Raw genomic sequence first — 21215 nt, 5'->3', positions numbered from 1 at the left:
TAGAATACTAATCACATTAAAATATACATATATAAAAAGTAGTCCTCCATTTTCCCAGGAAAAGAACAATAATTTCTAGAATACTCAAGTGTTTTGTTTTAATCATAATTAAAGTCTTGGTCATCTCATTATCTCTGTCACTTTCCTATTTAAATTAAATATTAGACACCCATTAACAACTTATAAATGCAAGGTGCCATTATTGAGTAAATAGATTCTTCTGTGAGTGAATGTGTCCCTTCTCCCTCCCACTTATGAAGCAGCAATATGATTAGTTTAATTTTATGGGTAGATGATCCATTGCTGCAAACGCTAATTCTCTCTCCCCTGTGTTTTTTCGTGAGTGTGAGTTGTTTAGGCAGCTCGAGCACCCTCTCTAGCAATCAACAGCAAGAGGAGCTAGGCTTGGGCTTTCAGTGCAGACTTGATGGTGTCTGTCTGAATCAAGTGATCTCGCCTATCCTCAGTAGCAAGCACTCTTTGAACTGCTTCCTCAAATGCTGCTGTGACGTTCGTGGCATCTTTTGCACATTTTTCAGACTTAGGGTAGTTGCCGTTGTCCCTGCACCAGGCTTGGGCTTCTTCTGCAGACACCTGCTGTTCACTTATGCCAGTCTTGTTACCCAAAATGACAAAAGGAAAGCTTTTGGGCTCTTTTTACATCTGTATAATATATGAATTCTTTCTTCCAGTGACTCAAGTTCTGGAAGCTTTGAGAATCATCGACACTAAAAGTGAGCAGGCAACAGTCAGAACCTCTGTAAAGGGCATCCTCAGGCTTCTGAATCTCTCTTGACCGGCTGGGTCCCAAATCTGCATGGTAACACCATCTACCTCCAAATCTTTAGTTAAAAAATTCACACCTATTGTCTGGAAAGCTGGGTATCAAACTCATTAGTCACATATCTGTTCATTAGAGGACTCTTCCCAACTCCACCATCTCCAAGGAGGATTATTTTAAAAAGTGATGATTTTCCTGCCATTATTAATCTCAAAATCTTTGACTTTAGAACGCTTAATTGTTCAGTTCAAGCATCATCATTATCTCTCAGACTCTGGGAAGGTTCACTCAGATGCGGACAATGGGGAAAGTGGTTCACCACTGTGCAGGTTCATCATAGTACAGGATGTTTCCCGCGGCCACACGGAGGACATCGGAGAGCTCCGGCCTGTTCTGTCCAGGGGCAATGAGGAAAGCGAGAGGGTCAGAGACCCGGCAGGCTGGACGCGGTGCTGAAGGTGCTGCCCGAGTCCAACCCTCAAGCTTCTTTTATACTTGATCTGCAGGAAGTCTGTCTTTTACCAAGTTCTTCTCAAGTATTTCTAGAACTATGGAAGGCTTATGATATGTTCTACCAAGCCTGGAACATAGTATGGGCTCAAAAAAATATTTGCTAGATGAATTAACTCTACCTGGGTTGTTTATATCCAACTGTCCATCCACTTTTTTCTGCATGTCACCTAGTTCTTCTCCCTGTCTCAGGTCTGTAGCCTCTCTCCTCAGACCATTTTGCCTGAAACATACAAACAGACCTGTATCATAACTTCTCAAAACACAGCTTTTAAATTTTTTACTTTTTATTTTAGAGAGAGAGAGAAACATCAACTTGTTGTTCCATTTATTTATGCATTCATTGGTTAATTCTTGTATGTACCCTGACCGGGGATTGTACCCACAACCTTGGCATATCAGGATGATGCTGTAACCAACTGAGCTACCTGGCCAGGGTTCAAAATACAGCTTTAAAAAATGCTATCTGATATTTCACAAAATTTTACTGAATGCTTAGGGATAGCAGAATGGAATTACAATACAGAAAAAAGAAAGTTTGGCCTCCAAAGGTGAATTCAAACTTTACCAGGTCAATGTAAGAAACATACAGACCAATAGAGAATTTTTATGAGTTTACTGGTGTTCTGGTGCACGGATTTGTGCACATTGAAAGGAAATTTAATTAGAATATTTTAATTTCGCTTTTCACATCTTGCTAATGAAAAGAAAATAGGATTCTATCGAGTCTCCTATCTACCTACTCCAGGACTTCTGCAAGTTGGATTCCTGGGCTGAAGAAACTCCAAGGGGGCTAGTCGCTAGGGAGAGGAAGCTGGGCGTTGCTATGTGATGTCATTACCTGGTGCCCACAGCCACTGTTTCCTGGCTGGGCTGGGCTGTGGGTCTTGGCAGTGTTGGCTGCGATTTGGTGGGGTGTCGCTCCAGGGTGGTGGCGGGGCCTGTGTCCCACTTGAGGGAAGCGAGTGTTGGTTTCTTAGCTCCATGTTCATGGTGCCATTTATTTATAACTAGAGGCCCGTTGCACAGATTCGTGCAATAGGCCTTCCTTCCCCTGGCTGCTGGCACCGGTTTTCCTCCGGGACCCAAGCCTTCGCTCCGGCCGCAGCGGAGAAGCCAAGTCTCTTCAGTCTTCAGTCTTCAGTCTTCAGTCTTTGCTCGGGCCAGAGCCTTCAGTCTTTGCTCTGCGCCTGTGTATGCAAATTAACCCGCCATCTTTGTTGGGTTAATTTGCGTACTCCTGATTGCCTGGTGGGTGTTGTGGAGACATGGTCAATTTGCATATTTCTCTTTTATTAGTGTAGATGGTCAGTGCGCGTCATAGCTACTGGTTAGATGGATGGACACTAAGCCTTTTATATATAGAGATTTGAGCCAAGCTGATGACTTATGCCAGGGAGCAAGATCTCAAGTGCCCTAGAGAATAAGTTTTGTAGCTTCTTTTATGCATTTGAAAGTAAGGAAGGAGCTAAGGAAGATTACATGGAAATGGGAGAAAGCAAGGTGGGAACTGGATTGTAGGGTAGTTAACAAGATTATGTGCTCCCTTGTGGGTGGTTATCCCTTCAAGGGATCTGAAAAAGGATTACTCTGGCATTTCAAAAGTGTGTTAACCTAGATCAGTGATGGGCAACCTTTTGAACTTGGTGTGTCAAACTTCGCCAAAAAACTGAGCATAACTCGGGTAATGTGTCACTTTGAGGAAAAAACATTATTTCGCAAATGTTTCATCCTCAGGAGCAGCAAATGTTTCATCCTCGGCATGCGGCCGCCTCAGCGGCCGCGTGTCATCAGAAATGGCTACGCGTGTCAGTGCTGACACGCGTGTCATAGGTTCGCCATCACTGACCTAGATGCACAAGAACAATGGGCCGGGCTTGCTTAAGGCAAAGATAAACCTTTTACTAAAGACGTTATAGACCTGGAATATGACTACCCACTATACCCTGCCCAGTTAGGAATTTATGATCCAATCACCTTGTGAGGTTACTTTCACTGGTCTTGGCACTTCTACTACAGAACCCCTTTTTCTTCGTATGTGTATAGCACCTTATAGTTTTATCATTTTACCCGACAGTTCTTACTGGCAATGGTTAAAAGTCATGGTTTTGGTGTTTATGGATGATGGAGCAGAGGTTCTAATGGGTTCAATGACTTGCCCAATTCCACCAGTAAGAGGCAGAGCCAAGCTTTGAAAAGAGCCATCGATTCCTGGCCTCGGGTTCTTCCACAGGATGTTAGTGGGTGTCTCAGTGTCACTGTCACAGGGCTGAAAAGACCCATCTGAAGCTCTGTCTTTCCTATTTAAGTTAATCTCTTAATGGGCACTTGCAGCTTCTATAACTGGAGCCATTTACTGTCACCTGCACTCCTGCCTCTCCTCCCTGCTGTGTTGCCTGAGGCCATTTCTGTAGGCCTTGAAGGTTTGCCTCAGCCTTCCTGGATTTTGACTATCCCATTCCAATTGGTTGCAAAACAGCCATTTGTGTTTTTGCTGACTGGGGCCATCTTTTTATCCCTTTTTACTTCTGATATTCTTAAGAGGCAATTTCAATATTTGGCAGAATAAACTCCCCATGATCTAATTCTGAGTTTTCAACTGACTGAATGGTTTAAGAAGGGCAAAAGTTATGACTGTGCAGTATTCCAAGAAATTGTTCTTTTCTCAAGCATTTACTGTGTATTTGTGGATACAGCTCTTTCCTGGATGCTGTAATAAATGAAATAGAGAATAGAAAAAAACAAAATAAAATCAATAAAACCAAAAGTTGATTCTTTGAAAAGATCAACAAAATTGACAAACCTTTAGCTAAATGGACTAAGTGAAAAAGAGAGAAGATTCAAATTACTAAAATCAGAAATAAAAGTGGCAACATTACTGATTCTATAGAAATAAAAAGGTTATGTGACAACTGTGCACAATTATACACCCTCATTTCCCCTCCTTTGCCCACCTCCACCCAGCCCCAAGACAATCTTGAAAAAGAACAAAACTGGAGACTTACACCTTCTGATTTCAAAACCTACTAACAGAACTGCAGTCATGCCCTGCTGGCGTGGCTCAGTGGTTGAGCATTGACCTTTAAACCAGGAGAATACGGTTGTATTCCCGGTCGGTAGGGTGGGTCATGTGCCCTGGTTGCAGGCTTGATCACCAGTGGGGGGCATGCAGGAGGCAGCCAATTGATGATTCTTTCTCCTCATTGGTGTTTCTATCTCTTTCTTCCTCTCCCTTTCTCTTGAAATCAATAAAAATCTCTCTCTATATAAAACGCTAAGTGACTGACCGTACCTCTGACCATCTATCCAACCGGCTGGTACATATGATGTGCACTGGCAATTTAAAAATAAACGTTGACTCACGCATGCACGATACATATAAAGCTCTCGCTGGCACCAGTCGCACGCATGTATTTCAATCTGTCATTGTCTATTGTGAATTTGGTTGACATTTCTATTATAGAGAAAGGGTGAATAGTGATATTCAAATATTTCTTCTAATTAATTTCCTTTCAATGTGCACACATCCGTGCACCAGGCCACTAGTATATTTATTTTAAAAAAACCCTGCATGCCGAAACCGGTTTGGCTCAGTGGATAGAGCGTCGGCCTGCAGACTGAAGGGTCCCAGGTTCGATTCCGGTCAAGGGCATGTACCTTGGTTGCGGGCACAGCCCCATTGCGGGGTGTGCAGGAGGCAGCTGATCGATGTTTCTCTCTCATCGATGTTTCTAGCTCTCTATCCTCTCTCTTCCTCTCTGTAGAAAATCAATAAAATATATTTTAAAAAATAATTTAAAAAATAAAAAAAAACCTGCAGTCATCAAAACAATGTGGTATTGGCAAAAGACAGACATAGACCAACTCTCGCATATATGGTCAAATTATTTTTTAAAAGGATGCTAAGACCATTCAATGGGGAAAGAACAGTCTTTAAAAAACAGTGCTGGGAAAACTGGATATTCACATGCCAAAGAATGAAGTTGGACCCTCACCTAACACCATATATAAAAATTAACTCATAATGGATCAAGGACATAAATGTAAGACCTAAAACAATAAAACTCTTAGAAGAAAACATAGGAAAAAAACTTCACGACACCAAACTTGGCAATGATTTCTTGGATATGATACCAAAAGCACAGGTAACAACAACAACAACAAAAGACAAATTGAACTTCATAAATTTTTAAATTGTGCATTAAAAGATGTTATTTATAGAGTAAAATGGCAACCAAAGAATGGAAGGAAATATTTGCAAATCATATATCTGGTAAGGGATTAATATCCAAATTATACAGAGAACTCCTAAAACTCAACATGAACAACAAAGGAAAAGATTAAAAAACGGGCAAAGAACTTGAATGGACATTTCTTCAGAGGATATATGAATGACCAATAAGCATATGAAAAGACATAGTATAATGGTAGTTGCCAGGGACTGGCGGGGAGGGAAGAATGGAAGTTACTGATAAATGGGGACAGAGGTTCAGTTTTATAAGATGAAAAGAGTTACAGACAGGGATGGATGATGGTGATGAGGTTTGGACAACAATGTGAATGTATTTAATACCACTGAACTTTACACTTAAAAATGGTTAAGATTGTAAATTTTATGTAATGTGTATTCTACCACAATAAGAAAAAAGGAAAAAGCCGAAGCCGGTTTGGCACAGTGGATAGAGCATCGGCCTGCGGACTGAGAGGTCCCAGGTTTGATTCTGGTCAAGGGCATGTACCTTGGTTGTGGGCACATCCCCAGTAGGGAGTGTGCAGGAGGCAGCTGATCGATGTTTCTCTTTCATCGATGTTTCTCTCTATCCCTCTCCCTTCCTCTCTGTAAAAAATCAATAAAATATATTTTAAAAAATAAAAATAAAATAAGGAGCCTTTTTGGTATAAGGACAACAGAAAAATATTTAACAGCTTTGTAGTTTTTTTTAAACAGAAAAACAAGAATCAGGCCAGCCTGAAATTAAAACCTACCAAGATCAACTTGGCAGTAGCAGGATAACAATGGGGTATTCACATAGTCTCCTCCGGAATTCAACAAATGTGAGGGTTATGGGGAATTTCATAAATCAAAAGGGCAAAATATTCAGAAAAAGAATTATGTGAAAATAAGAATCTGCAACCGGAGATAAGGGAAGGGGGACCAGGGTCTGAAATAGGATATCATTTTTTAAATCCCTTAAGACATGTATTAATAATTGCCTGTGTGCTATTCCTGCTCTCAAAAACAGCCCTATCTTCATAGTGAATGCTAGAGTGGACCTAGCCCCTGGGAAGACGAACTTGGTACGGATGTGCCAACCACAAGTCTTTAAAAGGGGCACACCCCGTCGGTTCCATCAGAGTCACAAAGTGGCCTTCTGGGGTAAATCAGTGCAATGCTGGTCTATAGTATTGACTTTATGTCTGTGGTGTTCAAAAACAAGCAAAATTGCCCTGGCTGGTTTGGTTCAGTTGTTATGAACGTAATATGAAATGTCCAGAATAGGTAAATTCATAGAGAAGGAAAGTAGATTGGTGGTTGCCAGGGGCTGGGGGCGGGGAGGGGAGAAATGGAGAGTGACTGTTAAGGGTACTGAGTTTTTAGTAGGGGTGTTTGAAAATGTCCTGGAATTAGATAGTGGTGATATTTGCACAACATTTCGTAAATACTAAAAACCTCTGAATTGTGCACTTTAAAATGGTCAAAATGACGGGGGGGGGGCAACAAAATTTTTTTAAGTAGCAAACTGAAAGCTTAATAACATTTCTCCTCTTTGTCAAAGCACCTGTACATTTTGTACATATTTGTAACCAGAGAATGTGCATTATTAGACCCATGTGCAAAGCAATTCTAATTGGTCATGTACCTAGTCCCTGGTTGTATCAATTTACCATTATTTGATACAATTAAAAAAAATTATACTCCTACCCTATGCCCGGCACTTAAGTACTACTCTAAATATTTATTGAATTGCCTACGCTTGCTATTCCTATTTCATTAGTGTGGCCTATTGCAATTTAGCTATGATTACCTATTGTTTCAGAAAAGATAATATCCCTTAAATGATGTGCTTTTTAATAAGAGCTCCACATTTTCCATTTGTAAGCTGTGTGTGTATATATTTTTTTCAGATAGAAAATAGCATGCTTGCCTTTTCTGATCACAAAGGTAATATCTACTAACTAGAGGCCCGGTGCATGAAATTCGTGCACAGGTGCAGTCCCTAGGCCTGGCTGGCAATTGAAGTGCAAGTGTCTGGCATGGAAGGGCAGGTCCCAGCTGACCTCTGGGCCCTGGGCAGTACCTTGGCCCCCTGCACTCCCCTCTGCCTGAGTCATGGTGCCCAAATCCCCACACAGAGATGCGGTGAGCGTGGCTGGACCCCGCGGGCCAGGGCGCAGCATGGGCCTCTGGGCTGGCCAGCGGTGCTGCACAGAAGCTGGGTGGGCAGCACGCTCTCTCCTGCCATGTTCTGCACCGCCCCCTGGTGGTCAGTGCACGTCATAGTGAGCGGTCGAACGACTGCTCGAGGGGACAATTTGCATATTAAGCTTTTATTATATAGGATTTTAAGAGATTTTGATAATGGTCTTGCCTGGACTATGCCTTTAGCTTTTAGAAGCCTCCAAACAATTGCATATCTGCAAAGGAGTTTCTTCTTTGTAACCTCTCTGCCCTGTCATTCTTTTCATCATCTTCTCTGCATCTTGAGTTTTCTTGGCTTTCATCATATCTTTCCAAATAGCTCCTTAGTTGCCTTTTCTCAGATGCTTAGGATGCCATTGTCCTCTTGTCCAAAGATCATGTCTATCTTATTTGCAAATAAGAAGGGAGAATAGAGTGTTTGCCATTTGTTCTGCCAAATCAACACCCTTAATTCCTAACTTCTCTCCCCTCCCATACCCTCCACCTAAAGGAGCAGTGGACTCTGAGACTTCTCTCTTTCTCTGTGTGCGGCAGAGATGTGCACAGCCTGCCCTTGTGTTGCTCAGTGGTATCTGGTCCCCTTTCCCTGCTGCACTCATGACTCAACCACCTCAAAGTGAGAGTTATTTTCCAGGAATGAGGATGATCTCATATCCTCTGCATCCTTGCCCGAAACCCCATTTTTATCTGTTAGCAAACTTGGGCAAGACAGTTCACCAGAGTGAGGGCGGAGTCCAGAGTGAAACTAAGAGGTCTTCTCAGTGATGGAGAGGTCAGTGGCTCTTGGCTTCCTGTAACAGTAAATGACTCATCCCTGTGTCACCTGCGGCCATGTAGGGATGTGGGCCAGAGACAGGAACTGAAAGGGTAGAGCTGAGGAAGACCAGGCACTTCGCCTGGAGTTGTCGATGCACATCCAGTGAGCTGGCAGCCATTGCTTCCTAACTGATGTGACGAAGAGAGAATGATTGAACCTTAGGATGGAGCAGCTATTTGTTGAATGGTGGTTCATCTATCTATAGCTCCTCTTCGTCCATCTTGTTATTCTATTTGTTTGGATTTCAAGCCTCAAAGCCTATTTCCTACCTTCTTCCCTCTGATTTAAATTAAACCTCTTTACTTTTTTATAAATCCTATTCTGGGATTGTGGATGCTGGGTGCACTTTATACCGTCAAAGAGACAGCCAACCCCATTCACAGGCACAGGGGAATTGTAATTAGGAAGACAGTGAGTCTCCTTTTTCCTGTTTAACCGAGCTGGGGTCAGGGAAGGAGCCCTTTTGTGAAGGATGTGGGCAGCTTTCTCTGTGTAGAGAGGCTTGTCAGTCTAAAATTCTCAGGGAGAGTTCCAATGTTTGGGGAAATTGAGATTAGAATTGTTGTGTGGTTTTATATCTGCGGGTTTTTTTCCTGCATTTAGAACTAAATTTATATAAAAGAATACAACAATGAAATGATAATGGCAGCTATGTTTATTCTGTTCTACTGTGATCTCTTCTTGAGGAAATTTAGGCCGTGTGTGTGTGTGTGTGTGTGTGTGTGTGTGTGTGTGAGAGAGAGAGAGAGAGAGAGAGAGAGAGAGAGAGAGAGAGAGAGAGAGAGAACTACTTGCCAAAGTCGTCCAGCCATGAGTGGTAGAGCTCGGGTTCAGACTCCTCTCTCTGCCCGACACCCATGCTCTCACTATGCCCTGTGCCAGGCCACAGCCAACAGAACAAAACGCCCCACTGCCAGGAGGCTGTGTGTTTGTTTATTTCTCTGAATGACTCTAGATGTTCTCTTTGTCATTTCTGTGCTGTGTCCTTCACAAAGCCTTTTAGCATCCTTTTATTCTTCTTCCCCAGTAACATCTGACATGATGCCTGGGGCCTACAAGCAGGATTTTTTGCTCAAATCATCTGTTTCTTATCAGTTTTAGAAAATTATCCTTGGCTTCTGTTCTCTTTTTGCTTTTATTTCCTCTCTAGAATGCTTCTTCTTTAGGATTATTGTGTTCCTGCCTAAGGGCTTAGAGAAATGTAAAGAGGTTTTTGAGCAAGCAGTTGAGTTTTTAGCCTGTTTGTTGTCACGCTCCGTTGCCCTAGTGCAGTGGTCGGCAAACTGCGCTTGCGAGCCGCGGTTTGCCGCTCTGTTGACTAATGAGTTTGCCGACCACTGCCCTAGTGGACGTGGGTTGTCTTCCTCACGATGCTGAGGAGACCAGTGTATAACTGGATGCAGTAGGGCAGTTAAGCCTCGGACCCAGAAAGGCGTATTGTCCTTGGCCACAGTTCCTCTGTCACGTGTGTGCATTTCTCTGCATTGAACAGATTACGTGAGGCCCGGCCCAGCACCATTCCCGGAGGGGGCTGGAGTTCTGATCCTGGGTAGAAGGAAGAAAGCCAAAGGAGTGAGGCCGCTTGGAGGAGGTGCTGTGAAGACGAGAAGTGGCCCTGAGAGTTTTGGGGTTGTCAGGAAACCATTCTTCAGAAAACATGGGCCCTTCGCCCTTTCTTTTTTCCCACTTGACAAATCAGTTTATTAGCATCAAATTTAAGGTTGTAGCGCTTTGCCCTTTCTGAAGCGGCAAACAGGTGCCCAGCAGATAGGCTTTGTGGTGACTGCCACATTGTGCTCCTGGTTTTGGGTCCATGCCATTTCTCCTGCCCCCCTACACTCGTCCCAGCCCCATAATCTAAGATCCCCGGCTGATGGCCCTGCTTACCAATAGCCTGGCACCTCGGCAGGGTTTCATCTTGTGGGCACGTGGAGTCTGAGGACACACATGTTCCTTGCTTCTCCCCTCCTTCCTTCTTCTTCCCTTTATGCCCTGGTTAGAGGCATGCTATATTCTGGGTACATGGGAAAACAAACTCACTTGACCCTGGTTACACATACCCCTCTCTCTGTCTCCAGTAATCTGCTTACTTCAGATCAAACAGTCTCATTCTGAATCCATTTATCCATATATTCATTCAACAAGGGTTTTGTGCCAGGCACTGTGGTAACCTACATGCTCAAGGCCATTGTCTGATATTATCTGACCAGTATCACTTGCAGAAGTCTGGGTCACTAACGTGCCTTTGACCTCTTACCCATTTTATAAACTCAAATATTCCTCTTGAGTAATACAGTATCTCTTTTCCAAAGAGTTGAGGCTGAGGTTGCAATTCTGACCTCATTCAAAGGGGGAGCCTGGAGCAGGCCCCTCCCTGCCAGGCCTCATTCTTTTCTCAGTGATGGAAGTGAGATCTCTTCCCATCCACACTGCCTTTGGTTATCTGTTTGCTATTCCTAGCACATATGGTCAGGATCGGCTCATTCACTGCCGCTGGCCTGGAGCCCATTCACTGTTGTTGTTACTCTGTCCCTCGCGCCCCCCATGGCTTCTCATTCCTTCTCAGTTTAAGCTCCTGGAGACCTCAGGAGAGTCTCTATTATCAGCCACAGGAAGCCACACCCAAAGATGCTCTCTAAGTGAAGGGAGAATTTGAAAATAGAAATATTTTCTTCATTTATTTTACCCTTTGAGACTAACCCGATGACTTGGAACAGTCCATTTTGGCCCATGGTGCCAGGATTGTCTGAGTCTTTTCTAGGGACTCTCCTGAAACCCTCTGATTTGTATGGATACTGAGGCTTGTGGGCCTGGCCTAGCTCCTCTATGAGCTGCCAGAGTAGAATGACTTCTGGATAGAAGAGATCTTCAGGGTCCCAAGTCTTGCTGTCCTCTCCGCCTGGGCCCTCGCCACCTGGACGGGGCTCTGCTGCGAGGCCAGGATGAGCTGAAGCCTTTAGTTCATTTGCTTGTTTATTTCTTCTTTCGCCTCTCATCTCCCCACCCACACCCCAAAAAGAGAAAGTTAGAAGTAGAAATGTTAAGAGCAGCGTCGACTCTGTAGACTTCAGACCTAGTGGTTTATCTCCCTTCGACGGGCTGCGGGTGGAAGCAAGAATTCTGACTACTTTCACGTGAACTTTCCTTAAATGCCCAATTCTTGGGGAGGAGGGAAGAGGGTTTCACTTGCTGTTTGCCTTACCACCCAGGGAGCTCAAAGGCTGAAGCCAGGGAAGGGACTTGGGCTTTTTGACAAGAGATTTGCAGTGGCGGGTGGGTGCTCCATAGGGGATAAGAATATGTGCTCCATAAGGGATAAGAAAACGTGCTCACTTCAGGAAGTGCTGACAGGCTTCCAGTCTGCCCCCTTCCTGCAGCAGGAGGCCCTCCTGGACCATCCAGGCTTTGGCAGCCCCTCCCCACGGCCGCCCTTGGCTGTGATGCTGCTGTCCCTGAAGGCGGAGGCCTGGTGCTGAGGTGCCTCTTGCCCAGGTCACTCACGTTCAGTCCCTTATGGTGGGGGCTGAAAACCTTAAGACTTTTCCTCCAACCTTCTGAATTCTCAGCGGGGTTAACAATCAAATTAGCAGAGACAGTTTAACAGGAGAAAGTCAAAGTTTTAATACGTGTGCATGGGGAATTCACTTAGGAATGAATATTACAAAGATAGGCAATGTGGAGTATAGGAGACATTTTGTATAAAGGAGAAAAGGGTTGGTGAGGAAATGGGATATTAGGTTTCAGAAGTGAGAGTGGGCATAGTTGAAGAGGGTACACACAAGGCAGGAAAATTCTTTCTAGGTGACTGAGAAATCATGGAACACAGTGGGGATCTAGCTAACAGGCCCCTGCCGAAAGCCTCTTATTGACCATGCTTAATTCAAGTGAGCCTGAGGTGAATATCCTAAGAGCTTCCTGAAGCAGGTTTTTCTGTCTGAATCTCTGGGGCAGGAAAGAGGGGGAGGGTCAAAGGTTCTTTCTGAGTTTTGTGTATTAATAAACAGCTTAAAGTCAGTATCCCAAAAAGGCAGCTTCAGGGTGGCAAGACTTTGGTTCCCTTCAGTGTACAGAATGCCAGAAGTTTTCCAGATCCTTTCCCCTCGTCAGGAACCTTCTTATACCCACCAGGACAGTTGACATGTGTTCATTTAGGTGATAAGAGAACTCTGAAGCTTAGGTCTGGCTAAGGCAAAGCACATCCATACCAGACAGAGCCTGAGAACCATGTGCAAAGCAGCAAACACACAACCACTATGAAATAGGATCAGTCCTCTAGGCCCAGTTCCAGTTTTCCTGGGAGCTTAGTTCTGGAATCTCAGACCTGACCTCCATTCTTAGCTTATCAATTCGCCAGGTGGAAAAAGGAGAGGGGCCATCTTGGGAAACCTATACACACCAGACCTTTACAGTGAGCAAAGGACTTCCGCATACATGCCGGAGGGGTTCAGGGTATCGTTTTGCAGATGAGTTGCCTGAGGTCACGAAGAACCCCGCCTGGGATCCAGGTGTCTGCCACCACATGTCCTGCACATTCTGTGAGGCCATGTCTCCCTTTAAGGTTTGTTAGTTCCTTAAACATTGATTCAGTGCCTCCTTGGTCCCCTGCTCAGTCAGATTTGGGACACCAAAATGAATAAGCCACGGTCTCGGGCCTGGCAATGGGGTGAGCTACTTCGCCGCCTCTAGCCAATTATGTCACTTGGGAGGTAGGGCTCTTTAACCTCGTTAGGAGCACAGACTACACATGTAAAACTGCTTGGCAGCAAGCAGAACGGGCATTCTGTCCACAGCCATGAACCTGGCCTACCCATTGCCAAGGGAAGACAGTGGTCTGGGCCAAATGGCAGGGTCACTCAGTAAGGTGAATGGGAGAGCCGGGCTCACACACAGAGCCTGGGGATGCAGAGCAGAGCCCGGTGGAGGTCTGGGCCCCTGTGTGCAAAGGTCATTTGTTCTTGCCAGTCCCACCAGCAGTAGAATCTATTGGCGGCCAAAAGAAATGCAGGTTGTGTGTTTGTTTTACGGGGAGAGGAGGAGGGACCTGGGGGAGGCCTCAGCGTGAAGAGCATTGAGGGAGAGACTGAGTTAGTGCAGGGAGAAAGCCTAGTTAGCATTGAGCATGAGATGCTAAAAGTTGCGAGCAATCGCTTAGCCAAGGACCCAGAAAGAAGTGGGGGACTGAACCGAATCTGGGGCCTCAGGGGATTGGAACCAGCCTTCCCTTCCCCATGCTTGCTCTGTGGCCATGACCTACCTGATCACCCTCGTTAAGGTTCCCAGACCCATTACAACATGAGGGCAAGGGAGTTCCCCCTGCACCAACCAACAAACTCAATTTTTACACTATCCGAGGGGTGGAGAACATCTGGTCTGCGGGCTGTATAAGGCCCGTGAAATCATTTGGTCTGGCTCTGCCAGTGCATTAGGGGCGAATTAATTAAATGTTTGACCAAATATAGCACGATAATTTTTAAGTTGATTATTTTGTGTGGCCCCCGAACGATGCTGTAAATATCCAAATGGCCCTGGGCAGAAAAAAGGTTCCCCACCCCTGATCTACTCAGAGACAGCGTCAGATTCCACAGGTTAAGGGCTCAGTCCTGCAAGATGCCTCCCCTCCAACCCTCCCCCCCCCCGCCTCTCTCTCTCTCTCTCTCTCTCTCTCTCTCTCTCTCTCTCCCTCTCTCCCTCTCTCCCTCTCTCTTTCTCTCAGCCAGATTCTGTTTTTTTATTTTTATTTTATTACAGGTGTTCCTCTCCCCGCTCCCCTCCACCTGATTCCCCACCCCACCCCATGCCCTTACCCCCCGCCACTGTCTTCATTCATAGGTGTAAGATTTTTGTCCAATCTCTTCCCGCACCCCTCGGTCCCCTTCCCACTGAGAATTGTCAGTCCACTCCCTTTCTATGTCCCTGATTCTATTATATTCACCAGTCCATTCTGTTCTTCAGATTTTTTATTCACTTGATTTTTAGATTCACTTATTGGTAGGTATGTATTTCATGTCTTTTTGTTGTTCATAATTTTTACCTTTACCTTTTTCTTCTTCTTCCTCTTCTTAAAGAATATCCTTCAGCATTTCATATAATCCTGGTTTGGTGGTGGTGAACTCCTTTAGCTTTTTCTTCTCTGTGAAGTTCTTTATCTGACCTTCAATTCTGAATGATAGCTTTGCTGGGTAGAGTAATCTTGGTTGTAGGTTCTTGCTGTTCATCACTTTGAATATTTCTTGCCATTCCCTTCTGGCCTGCATAGTTTCTGTTGAGAAATCAGCTGACAGTCATATGGGTACTCCCTTGTAGGTAACTGTTTTTCTCTTGCTGCTTTCAAGATTCTCTCTTTGTCTTTTGCCCTTGGCATTTTAATTATGATGTGTCTTGGTGTGGTCCTCTTTTGATTCCTCTTGTTTGGGGTTCTGTGCGCTTCCTGAACTTGTAAGTCTATTTCTTTCACCAGGTAGGGAAAGTTTTCTGTCATTATTTCTTCCAATAGGCCTTCAATATCCTGCTCTCTTTCTTCTTCTGGCACCCCAAAAATCCGGATGTTGGTACGCTTAAAGCTGTCCCAGAGGCTCCTTACACTATCCTCACACTTTTGGATTCTTCTTTCTTTCCGCCTCTCTGGTTGGGTGTTTTTTGCTTCCTCATATTCCAGATCTTTGGTTTGACTCTTGGGGTACGTTGATCTACAGTTGAGTTTCTGTATATTCTTTATTTCAGACAGTGTATGCTTAATTTCTGACTGGTCCTTTTCTATTCTTTTGGCATTCTCATTAAGGTCCTTGAAGGTCTCTTCAAGTTTCTCAGCGGTTTTTAGAAGATTCTTGAGGAACCTTATAAATGTGGTTCTGAACTCTGTGTCATCCAGTAGTTTACTTTCCTCCATCTCTCCCATTCGTGACATGCTTCTGTGTCTCCGCATTTTGGCTGCCTCCCTGTGTTGATGGAGTGGCTTTGTGTGGTAGGTGACCTATAGGGGCCAGTAGCTCAGCTTCCCCAATCACTCGAGGTGGACGCTCTTAGTACACCCCTTTGTGGGCTGAGTGCAAAGTCTTGGTGTAGTTAAGCCTAGATTGCTGTTGGTACACTGGGAGGAATTGACCTCCAGGCCAATTGGCTGTGAGGACCTGCTGTGTCTATAATGGAAGAACTGCTGCGCTGGAGACATGCTTATGGTGCAGGCCTTGTTTCAGTGGGGCTTTGGTGCTCACTGAGTCCGCCTCCCAAATGTGTCACTTATGGATGTGAGGAGTTGAAATCTGGTGTCTCACACTGACCACTAGGTACACTGGCTTCTGGATCTCCAATGGGGTGCAGTTCAGCTACTGTCTGAGGCCACCCTGCAGGAGCTACAGCGAGAACCACAGTCCTCTACTCCCTGCTTGGGGCTTGGAGGCTTTGGAGCTGTCTGCACCGGGTTGCAAGTTTGCTAGGTTAAACTGCAATAGAGAAGGCCATTCATATGCAAAAGGCGTTGCTTGGAGCTTGGGTGGGCTTGTAGGTTGTGCGGGGCAGAGTCTCAGGGCGTCACTAGGCTAGGGCGTGGCAAACAGCAATGGCTGGCAGTGAGCCGTCTCTGCCTCTCCGACCGCGTCCCTGCGTCTCGTGCTCCAGCACAGCAAACAATTATTCTTGCGCACAGCTCTGCAAGCAAGCCACCCTCACTTTCTGACCCGATGGCAGACAGTCCAGCTTCTCCCAAGAAACTGGATTATAGAGAGATCGGGAGCTTGTCTCTCTTTGGGTTGAAGAAAGCAACGCCCGCCGCCAGCCAGGATCCGCCGCCAGCCCAGATCGCGCGCCTCCGTTACCTCAGTTTTTCAGCGCTTGTGCCCTGAATGCTCTTTTCTCTTTCCATCTAGTTGTAGAACTTCCACTCAGCCAGATTTCCCGTGGTTCTGGGTGATAGACGTTTTGTCTTTTAGTTGTAGTTTTGAAATTGTTGTGCAAGGCAGCAGTTTAGATGTTTACCTACGTCGCCATCTTGGATCTGTCTCAGCCAGATTCTTACCTGTGTTCTGACCAACCTGTTATAGATTGGGCAAGATATGTGGGAATGGGCACAGAGCTCCCAGCTCTCTCCAGATGCATTGCTCTCCCCAAGTCTCCACATGTTCACCATCCTGGAGCTCTCTGAACTCATCCTCTTGGTTTTTTGGAGGCTTCATTACATAGGACTATTGATTAAATCATTGTCTTTTGATTCAACCTCCAGCCCCACTATCCTTCCCAGAGGAGGTTGGAGATGGGCATGGTTAGGTATGGGAAGTGGGGAAGGAACAGAAAGTTCTAACCCTGGGGGCCACTGGGTTGGCTTCATTGGCAACCAGCCCATCCTTAGGTGCTTTCTGAAAGTCACTTCATTGATAACACACCTCTTTCACTCCCAACACTTGGGAAATTTACATATGCATATGGAAGTATATTTCCTGAATGACCAAATAATTTCTTACAAATTACAATATTGCACCCTCCATTCATTTAGCACAAAACTTCAGGATATTTGTCTCAGAACCTAGCACACTGGTTCTGAGAATTTCAGACCTGACCTTCATTCTTAGCTTATCAATTCTCCAAGTCCTTGGTTCCCTTCTCCCGAGGAATCACTTCCTGTGAGTGAGGCTCCAGGAGGACTGTTGCCCTTCTCCCAGTAGCTCCCACCAAGGGCAGGGCTGAATCACCCCTGCAACCCTTGGTCTCTGCATGGTCACTGGGCGAGGAGTGGTCTGCAGCTGGCCCTGAGCTTCAGGGGGCCATTGGGTAGCTGAGAGAGACTTGTATTTGCTCCACAACTGTTTGAGCACTCACTGAGTTCTAAGTGCTGGAGACACAGCAGGGAACCAGAAAGTCTAAGCCTGAACTCCCATCCTTGGGGGAACCTGACAGAAGGCCAGTCACTGTTTAATTACAGTGGCGGTGAGTGCTGCAAAGGAGAGCACAGAGGGCAAGGAGCATGCCTTAACCTGGTGGGTGGACCAGGGGCAGCCTGATCCTGAGCATTTATCTGCCTCCCCAGCTGACAGTGGCTGGGTGTGGATCTTGGCAGAATACCGGCAGCCTTAGGCAGGTTTCAGCGACTCAAACTCTCTGTGAACCAGAGTGGAGGTGTTACCGGCAATGTGGACTCTCTGCTCTTGACTTTGTGCAGGAAAGACTTCACAATACAAGTCCAGGTGTTTTTGAGAGTATGTTTATTAAAGCTGGGGACAGTGAAAAAAAGGAAGGACTTAAGATAGAAGAGGCAAGATCATACAACAGGAGGGAGCCTAGGTGGAGCTGCTTTAGCCCTTTATAAAGTCACAGAGCCCTAGCTGGTTTGGCTCAGTGGATAGAGTGTTGGCCTGCAGACTGAAGGGTCCCAGGTTCAGTTCCGGTCAAGGGCACATGCCCAGGTTGTGGGCTTGATCCCCAGTGGGGGTCGTGCAGGAGGCAGCCGGCCAATGATTCTCTTTCATCATTGATTTTCTCTCTGTCCCCTATCTCCCTTCCTCTCTGAAATCAATAAAAATATTTTAAAAAAAAAAGAAGAAGAAGAAAAATGTCACAGAAGAAGTGACTCGGCTGGGTTGTGTGGTGTGGACTCAGGAAACAAATTTCTGAGGGACCGTTGAAGAACGCAAGCAATGTGCCTTAGGAAAGAAGCGAGGGAGGGGTAGCCCTCGCTGCATAGCTTCGTTAGAGCCTTGTCCTGATTTGCCAAGATTGCAGATTTGATTCCTGGTCAGGGCACATACAAGAATCAACCAATCAATGCATAAATAAGTGGAACAACAAATCGATGTTTCTTTCTCTCTCCCTTCCTTTCTAAAAATCAATCAATAAATAAAAAATTTTAAATGTGGGGGCGATGCACAGACATGCTCTAGAGCAGTGGTCGGCAAACTCATTAGTCAACAGAGCCAAATATCAACAGTACAACGATTGAAATTTCTTTTGAGAGCCAATTTTTTTAAGCTTAAACTTCTTCTAACGCCACTTCTTCAAAATAGACTCGCCCAGGCCGTGGTATTTTGTGGAAGAGCCACACTCAAGGGACCAAAGAGCCGCATGTGGCTCGTGAGCCGCAGTTTGCCGACCACGGGTCTAGAGAGACAGAGCACATGCTGGGTCTTTTGTCTTAAGAGTTTTTATGTTTTCTAAAAGCAGGGATTTTAGGGGAGGACCTCAATAGAATATTCATCAGCTTTTAAGGTGTGTCCTTTCAGGGTCATGGTCTCTACTGATCGGTTGGTGCTAGGGTAGGAGGTCATTGGTCATTGCACTGGTCTTGTTGTTGTTGTTAATCCTCACCTGAGGATATTTTCCCATTGATTTTTAGAGTGGACAGGTGGGCTGACCTCAACACCCTATAATCGACAGCTCTAAAGGGCCTAGGCCAAAACCGGTTTTGCTCAGTGGATAGAGCGTCGGCCTGTGGACTGAAGGGTCCCAGGTTCGATTCCGGTCAAAAGGCATGTACCTTGGTTGCGGGCACATCCCCAGTAGGGGGTGTGCAGGAGGCAGCTGATCGATGTTTCTCTCTCATTGATGTTTCTAACTCTCTATCCCTCTCTCTTCCTCTCTGTAAAAACTCAATAAAATATATTTAAAAATAAATAAATAAATAAAGGGCCTAGGAGTTTCAGCTGAACGGACTGCTTCCTGTAGTTTCAAATCTAACAAGCTCTCTGCTTGTTTTCTCTCTGCCCTCACACCTTCCCACTGTTTGATCTCAACACAAAAGAGGCACCTTCAATTCTTCGGATTTTTTTCCTGCTTCCACATTGGAGAGGAGATGTGAGAGTATGGTTGAGGAAAGAGAGCAAAAAGGCAGAAAGGATAAGGAAGAGGGCAGCAAACACCATCATCTTACCCTGCTCAGTTGCCCCCAGGCTGTTGTTCACTTAGGGGTGGAGAGTGGGGGGGAGCTTGCCCACCAATTCTCTGTATTCCCACCACATTCCCTTCCTGCCAATTCAGAGCTGGCCTCGATTCCTGCCAATTAGCCCCTTGGTTCAAGGTTAACAAAGGAGCTTTTCCCTTTTCTCCTTCTTCCACAGCTAAGGTCTCTCCATAGGGAAGGCCGCCTTCGATGAATTCTTACCCAGGATTATTTGCCCAGAGCTTGTACCTTTTCCCAAGTAGTCTCAGACTTTCCTCCTTAGACCTGGACCAGGGTAATCTGTTTCCTAAACTCGTGTCCTGAGGGTTTCACCTCTCCTCCCTCAGTGGGGATTAATGTCCCTCCCCTGGCTCTTCCCAGTGGTGTAGGGAGGTTGAGGTAAGGTATGGAGAAGCTCCTGAAAAAAAACAGACTAAGATCTCCCGCTGTAGAAATGTCCTAGACCGTTCTTGCTCCTGTCCTTGCTTCTGGGCGAGGCTGGGGCCTATTTGCTGGCCCCTCTGGCTCGCCCACCCAGCAGGATACCAACCAGATGGCCAGTCTCAAAGCGGATGTGGTAGTCAGTGGCACCTCTCTGCCTCTAGCAGGGAAAAGACCGGGTGCCTGTCCTGATGTGGGGGGAGGACAGGGCTAGTCCCAGTGCAGAAGGCGCAGAAGGCGGAGCGCCACAAGCAGGGAGTCTCTGCTGGTTGTCCCCGCAGTATTCCAGCCAACCCTCTTCTCTTACTAACGCTGGGTGGCACCTCCAGTGGGTGTCTCTGTCCTCATCTTCCAGAATCTCCTCTGTGTGACTTGTGAGTTAAGAGAGGAAGCAGAAAGCTGCTTGCTGTCAGCTCTGGAGAAAGATGGAGAAGAGGTGGAATCAGAAGTACCTGTGTGGGTCAGCATCTTGGACCTGAGAGAAGTGGACAAGTTCCCTCCCCCGCTGAGTTTTCATTTAACTCATGGGTCTTCCGGACATGCCTGTGCCTTCAGACCTCGCCTGATTTAGGCCCTCTGCCCCGTCAGGCATTCACATTTCATTGGCAGGCGTAGCCCGCCCACTTCTCTGGATGCCACCCGCCTGTCAGGCAGTGAGCGCTCTGAACCAGGGAGGCCCTCTCTGACTAGTTAACCTTGGGTCCAGGAAGCCAAGCAAAGATAGAACAGGGAGTTATTGACTGGGCTTTCCCCAAGAACTCCTATCAGAGCTCAGCCTGGTTTGTGTTTTGTTTTTGTGATAGTGGGGTGGCACCCAGTGGGTGGGAACTCTATTCTGGTCTTGACTGGCGTGGTTGTTGGGATAACACCACGGTAAGTGAAGTGATCTGGGTGGATTTAATAGTATGTTCACGCATTTAAAAACCTTGCTAATGAAGTCAGACTGTTACCAGTGGGGAGAGCTCTACGTCTCCATCTGTTGCTAATGGGAGTGGGCTTCTTGCAATATCCTGAGAAAAGGAGTTTTCTGAGATTTGCACGGGAGGATGAGATATTGTAGAAAGCTTTATTTCTTTGGAATCAAACCCCTGCGTTTCCAAGATCCTATTTTCCTGAGTCCCACCATAGAAGTCCCATTTTGCTTCCAGTAGAGCTAAAATCAAAGCCAGTGTCCAGAGTTTCCGTTCCATGTTGGGACAGTCCAATCTAGCATCAGGCTAGCTTAGTGTTCCCAGCTGTAGTCCATTTGTTCATGGTGTGTGGGGTCCATATGGCCCATGGAGAGAGAGCGCCTTTGTTTGGGGGATTATGTATCCCCACATTTTCACAGGCTTGCAATGGCCCTGCCTACTCTAGCCAATCCATGATTCCCCGGCTTGACTGA

At 45.9% G+C, this 21215-nt stretch overlaps 1 protein-coding gene and 1 pseudogene across 2 annotated transcripts in view; one reads left to right on the top strand and one right to left on the bottom strand.

The window, feature by feature from the left end:
- Positions 1-21215, top strand: part of PC (pyruvate carboxylase) — a 69296-nt gene that overhangs the window by 12720 nt on the left and 35361 nt on the right. The window lies entirely within an intron of this gene.
- LOC307109234 (ras-related protein Rab-9A-like) lies at positions 384-6165 on the bottom strand (annotated as a pseudogene). Its single transcript, XR_013815277.1, has 2 exons — positions 5106-6165; positions 384-4858 (listed from the first exon to the last, which is right to left on the bottom strand). The product of XR_013815277.1 is annotated as a ras-related protein Rab-9A-like (transcript).

The sequence above is a fragment of the Cnephaeus nilssonii genome (assembly GCF_951640355.1).
Source record: "Cnephaeus nilssonii genome assembly, chromosome: 13".
Classification (NCBI taxonomy): domain Eukaryota; kingdom Metazoa; phylum Chordata; class Mammalia; order Chiroptera; family Vespertilionidae; genus Cnephaeus; species Cnephaeus nilssonii.
The sequence above is the reverse complement of the archived record's forward strand: the minus strand, read 5'-3'. Positions and strand labels throughout refer to the sequence as shown.